The sequence below is a fragment of the Malus sylvestris genome, chromosome 10 (assembly GCF_916048215.2).
Source record: "Malus sylvestris chromosome 10, drMalSylv7.2, whole genome shotgun sequence".
NCBI classification, from domain to species: Eukaryota; Viridiplantae; Streptophyta; class Magnoliopsida; order Rosales; family Rosaceae; genus Malus; species Malus sylvestris.
The window spans coordinates 17,347,281-17,353,853 of record NC_062269.1 but is presented as its reverse complement, the minus strand read 5'-3'; the positions used below and the strand labels follow the sequence as shown (position 1 = coordinate 17,353,853).

Below are 6,573 nucleotides of genomic sequence, written 5' to 3'. Positions count from 1 at the left end.
TCCTCAAATATTACGTATTACAATGTATCAAAGTTTGGTGACGATCCAACGGTCAGATCGTCAATTCACATTTTCACCTAACCACGAATCGAGACGAACTTAGGTTCAATTACTCAATTTACGTCCATCAATTATCAAAACTGAACCTATAACCTTAAAAACATGCTAAGAATGACATTGGAGGGCCATTGGCCACGCGCCGCCGCACGGGCCGCCGCGGGTGGCGGTTGGCCGCCCCGGCTCGCCGGAAAAATCCAACTATTTCCAAAAATTCTCAAAAAATACAGAATTGAAGATCTCAATGAGTAGAGTAAACTTTATACCTGAAGTCAAGGCCAATTTGGCTTGGAAGCACTTCAATTTCACCAAAACCGTGAAGAACCCTAGAATTGGGTGTTTTCAATTCGACCTTCAAATCAACTCCACCGTCCAATTCAATGCTTGGGCTTTGTTCCAGGTCCTAAGGGGATGCTATGGGTGTTAGAAATTGAAAGAAAACGTTTCAAGTTTTGAAGAAATTTCACACTAAGCTACCGCACACCCCTCACGGTTTTAATCAAATTTCAAGGCCAATCTCTTTGATTTTTGGGGTGTAATAGGAAGAGGGAAGATCATAGAAGGTTTTCCAAGTGATGGATTGATGTAACTCACCGGAAAAATGACGAAATTTCGACGGAAATGGGTGAAGAACACCGGCGGGTCGCGCGGGTACGCGGGTTGGGGAAAACCCGTTTCTTCCTTCTCTCCTCCGCTTCTCGCCCTCTCTCCTTTCCTCCTTTCCTTCCTCTGGTTGGCCAGTCAGCTTCCTCTCTCCTCTCCCCATTCGGCCTCTCCTTCTTCTTCTCCGATTGGGCAGCTTTGCCCAATCTCTCTTTCTCTCTGTTTTCTTTTTTCCTCTCACGCACACACACATACAAAACTTTCTTTCTCTCATCCCAACCATCCATTTCAAATTCCTTTAATCTGGGCCATCCAAATTTTAATAATAAAATTTATAAAATGCCCAAACTTCAAAATTTAAAATCTTATTCGTTATAACTCCAAATCACGAACCGTCTGCGCCCACGCTTCCGTAGTGACGAGTACTACGAGGATATGTCAAGAAAACAAATCTTAGATGGCACGACACAACGATTAACTTCGAATAATGCGCGTACCTCAACGGGCATTTTTATAAAATCCTTTATTAAAACTTTAAAAATTCTTAAAATTAGGGACGGACTGTCACAGAATTTAGTAAGATCCCAAAGTAATGTTTGTATTTTTCTTAATTTCAATGATAATGAATTTTGAAAATGTAAGAAATTAGAAGAAAGAAAAAGTGAAGAAATAAAAATTTGATTGGCACAAAAACTCTATCCAAAGCTTTTATAAAAGTTGTCTCCCTGAGCGGCACGTGTCATCTTACCCTCCTAAAAGTAAGGATGGAGACCTTCAAGTTGCACTACCCAACTTTTGCTCTCTCCACAAATTTAGCTCTCTTTCTCCCCTGCAAAAATGGCTGTAGCTCAAATCTCCGCGTCTCTCTCCCTTTCCATCTGAGGCACTCTCTCTCTCTCTCTCTCTCTCTCTCTCTCTCTCTCTCATTGAATAGTAAATTTATATTCTTGTAAACATATTGAAATTTCCATATGTAATTTGTTTGAAAAATTCAGCAGATGCAAGTGGAATTAGCTCACCAGCAGCAGCAGGTCCTGCTCGGCTTCCCCTTTTCAATTCCGCTAGACTTGGGACGGCCTTTGCTACTGGTTGTCCCCTTAGTAAGCCCTTCACTCTTTTATCTCTGATTAGTTACTTAAAGGGGATAACTATTTTCTTTCCATTACGTGAAATTTCTTTTTAAGTAAGGGTTCTTAAGTGTGACTCTCGCTAAAAACAAATTTAAATCATATTATTGCTGGTCTATCCTAAACCCAATCTTTCTCTTAATGTAAATAATATCATTCCTTAAAAAAATGAGTTTTCGTTTTTAGTTTTAGTTTTAGTTCTAGTTTTTTTAAATAAAAAACGAATACAATTATTCAAAGGTTATTATATCAACACTCCATAAATTGTTGAATAAGCTACACTTACTTAATACTCCTCACATTTGCTTTTTCACTTAAAAATTATTTTAATACACCCCACATACTTTTCTATAATACCCCACACCCCACATTCTCAATATACACCTTATATTTTGTACATACACCTCACATCTTCTATACATCCCACATTTCTCAATATACTCCTTATATTCCTCCACAACAACACATCCACAACTGCAAGATTAATGCGATTAATTACTAATCTATGATCTTTCATGTTCGATTCATTGCCATATGACTTGAATGATCGTTCGCTTACATGTTAATGTAGTGGTAAATACACATTTCGATGACTAATTAGTTTTGTGTGATTAAGTTTTATGATTTTCTATAATTATAAGAAATTGATGTGTTGATAATTTTTTTTGAATCACTTGCCTTTGGTAAGTAACTAATCGATTTTATTTTTAATCAATTATATGAAATGCTTCAAAAGTTAAATTTTGAGTCATATATTTTGTTGTTTTGTAGATTAGCATAATAGCATACCTAATTGAACTTAAAATCATGGTTTTTTGAACATTTTTATTCGTGGTTTTTAATGTGTTATTATAAAGAATAATCTATACTGGGATTTTCTGATTCCAGAGGATAAACACCAACAAAATGCAAAGTGAAAGAGACACTAGAGATGGTGTTTCTTGGTCACGCGGATTGTTATATAGTTTCCAGGGATTTGGGTCCAGAAGAAGCATGTTCCCTAGCCTTTTTGGTGGAAGGGATCCATTTGGTGATCCCTTCTTCAGTCGCCCGATTGGTAGCATCTTCGAGTCTAGTATGTTCGGTCCAAGTTCCGGTTCTAGTGATACACCGGAGAGTGGTAGAGCCAACAAAATATCAGTAGAAGAATTGAACTCTGATGATGAGGGAGGGGAAGACAAAGTTACTGGGGATGAAAGAGATAACATTGGAAAGCAATCAGTTTTAGGCAAAGAACCATCTATTGAGCATCCAGATGATGTTTTTAATTTCAATGGTTAGAGTTTTGTTCAACAATGGAGGGTGGGAGGATTTTGATAGTTGAGAAGATAAATAATATGCTAAAATGATTTGGGGTGTATTTAGAGATTTTTATTTTATTTTTTTAAAACCTAATAAGGTCAAAATTGTCATTGCATAGTGGGATAAATAAGTTATTTAATATTAAATTTTAATGTGGGGTGCATTCAATATTTTGTGGGGTGCTAATTTAATAAAAAAGTTTTCAGTTTTTTTTTTTAATTTTTTTAAAGTGAACTGAAAGCTAAAAACTAAGAACTGGAATAGTCATCAAAGGACCCTAATTTTTATCATTGCTGGCAAGAAAATATTTTTATTTTTTGGATCAAGTGTAAATGGATGATGTGGGTCAATTAGGTTTTATGCACATTTTGAGGAACATTTACTGTTGAGGATTTCGGCTTTGCTCTATTCAGTTATAAGAAGAGCGTACCAACAAAGGAATGCTGCATGTAAATCGATGCCAATTTCCATAAGGTGTGAGCAAAGCACCAAGGAGGGAGGTTTGGATGTCTAGCTTGGCTGGCTTGCCATGATTTGCTTTGCTGTGGCTATAGGCGTTGAGGTATCAACCGGAAAGGGACTTCTCGAGGTATGACATGTGCTATGAATTTTTAGATCCAATCCAAGATCGTCTATTTACTTTCAGTTGCATCGGTGCTTATGGGAATTAGTATTGGTTTCTATCGACTGAACCAGTAGCTTTCACCAATGATGATTTCAGAAGTACATCAAAGATATTGAAATGGGTAAAAGTTTTCATTCTTGCATCGTCTTGTAAAAATTATCTTTGATGTTGCTTTAGGTGTCGTTTTAATAGTGTAGGAAACTTACTGAACCCGAACCCCCAACTAGAAGTAGCGTCTATAGATCATTGTTAGAATAAAATTGCTAATACTTGAGGGAATAGAGAACTCAGTTAAAAAGTTGTCAATTTGAGTGGGGGGGGGGGGGTTTCCTGTTAAACTATTAGACCCAAGAACTTGATTAAGTTGCAGCAATCACAATCAAACAAAGCAGAAAGATCTTTTCCATATAAAAGTATTGCGATACACTAACCTGAAGAACCTTCACCTGAAGATGCCATGAATGCTGCAAACTTATCTCAGTGCACAGCAACTCTTCTCCTCTGTCAGATTATCTCAAGCTCTAACCAAGAATAGGGCTTAGTTCCAAAGAGAGCATTAACCTGTGAGAGCAGAGATCACAGTATATATATACAAATATGTATCATCTTCTCATAACATGATAAGGATTCCTATTAGAATCCTCATAGAAAACAACTTATGTTTTCTAATACATATCAGCTTAATGCCAAAACAGAATCCTTTATAAACAAGAATTAGCATACATCTTCTCATAAGGCTTTCTTATACCAATTGGACTTAATCACTCACTGTCAAAACATCCAATCTCATGTTCACACTCTTACATTTCCTACATACCCAAGCCTCAGGGTTACGATGACCATTCGTTTCAATTGTGCTTGTTGACATAGTGAGCTGTTTGCTTCCTTGTCACTGGCTTCTGCAATCTCCTATCCTGATGATTTATTTATTTCCAACTCTACTGGTTTGGATATGCCATTGCTTATGCAGATGTCTGTTGTCAATGACTGTCTAATGCACTAAAGTTTTGAAACTTCAGCTCCCTCTAGGGACTTTGGTGCTGGGAGGCTCTCAAGTCGACGATGGGAATTGTTGTCTGTGTATTGGTTGATCACTTGAAATGGTTCCCAAGTACTCCATGTGTTTCATCCCTTGGAATGTTGTACTTGAAATAAATAGCCTCTTATTTAACTGATAATAAGCTCAGAAGATTTCCGTTTTACCACGTAATACTCAATGAGTTCGAGCTCTTTGACATCGTTCCTCGTGTTCTTTGTATGTTATTTTAAATAAATAGGAAGCAACCACGTAAATAGAATAAATCCAGTCTCAAAAAATTTCCTTACATTATAGTCAATTGGTCATCAAAGATTCCTTCATCTTAAGGACTTATGTTCTCAGATCTCAACGAGTACAAAATATAGTAAGTATTTCATTTTGATTGTGATAGGAGCATATTTATGCGGCTTAGTTAGGTTGTTCTTGTACATTTATGTTGTTGTTTCTTAGTCAATTATGTATTTTTAGGCTAATTTCGTGTGTTTGTAGGTCCTAATAACAAAGTTGGCAAGAAAGTGCATTTTGGTGCATGTTGGAGCATTTTTAAGCCAAGATTGGATAGTGCAAGCATGGAGACATGAGGATGGATGTTTTTGAAGATTAGAAGGTTGGAAATCAGCATATGTGTGTGCAAATGTGTTGATTTTGGGTTGAAATGGTGAAGAGCATGTGTGTGCACATGCAAAGACAACATGCATACACACACATGCAAACTGCACGGCACATGGGCAAAGAGAAAGGCACACCATGGACAGCTTGGCATGGGCAGAAAATGGGTGGATTAGTGGCTGAAATGATGAAGAACATGTGTGTGCAAATGTAAGAGGAAACACACACACATGGGCAAAGGAAAGACACACGGCATGAACAACTTGGCATGGGCAGAAAATGGGTGGATTAGTGGCTGAAATGATGAAGAACATGTGTGTGCAAGTGTAACAGTTGGTACACGTGGAAATAAATAGAGAAAACAACAAGAAAGGCAAGGCATGGGCATCAGAAAATAAAGAATGAAGGAGTGGAAATGATGAGTACATGGACAACACACACATAGGAAAGAAAAGCACGGCATGGGCAGAAATTGGGTTGATTTGTGGCTGAAATGATGAAGAGCATATGTGTGTGTGAGTGTAACAACTTGTAACAAGTGGAAATGATGATTAGATGACAGCAAACACACATGCAAAGACGAAAGAAAGATGGACAGCCACATTCACAAACACATTCAGCCATGATGTGAGAATTACTTGACACACAAATTAAACCCTCTTTTTGACAATTGTAGTATAGATGTAAGTAGGGTATCGTTCTAGGCCGGGGATTAGGAGGGATTGCTAATCTATTCTAAATTAATTTAAAAATATTAAACAAGACTCAAGGACACAAAACTAGGCTAAAAACTCTAATAACTCGAAACACACTTAGAATGACTCAAAATAATGAAAACAATCAAATTAGACACTAGGAACTAAAATGGACGGAAATTGAATTAAAAGACTAACAACAATGAACACTAACTAAATAATATAATTTAATAATGAGGGGGGTTTGGTTTTGACGAGACGTAAATTAAACTTAAATAAATTACAGAATTGACAAAAGCATGAAATTAAGGTGAAATGATAAGTGACGGATTAGCTAGAGGGTTCTTCTCCACACATGACACATATGCAACCTAAATTGATTTTCAGTTGTTCTTTCAATAAATTGTAAATCTCAACGCCCCAAATTAACCGTGAATCGCACTAATTAACCCTCAGTTTTTCCACAATGTTATTGGGTTGGATGATTGCATACGACAACCCAAAACATTCCCTACA

General features: G+C 36.9%; 1 long non-coding RNA gene across 1 annotated transcript; it reads left to right on the top strand.

The window, feature by feature from the left end:
* Positions 1–1,659: 1,659 nt before the first annotated feature.
* Positions 1,660–5,928, top strand: LOC126586839 (uncharacterized). Its single transcript, XR_007610919.1, has 2 exons — positions 1,660–3,678; positions 5,243–5,928. It is a non-coding gene; the product is annotated as an uncharacterized LOC126586839 (long non-coding RNA).
* Positions 5,929–6,573: the final 645 nt, after the last annotated feature.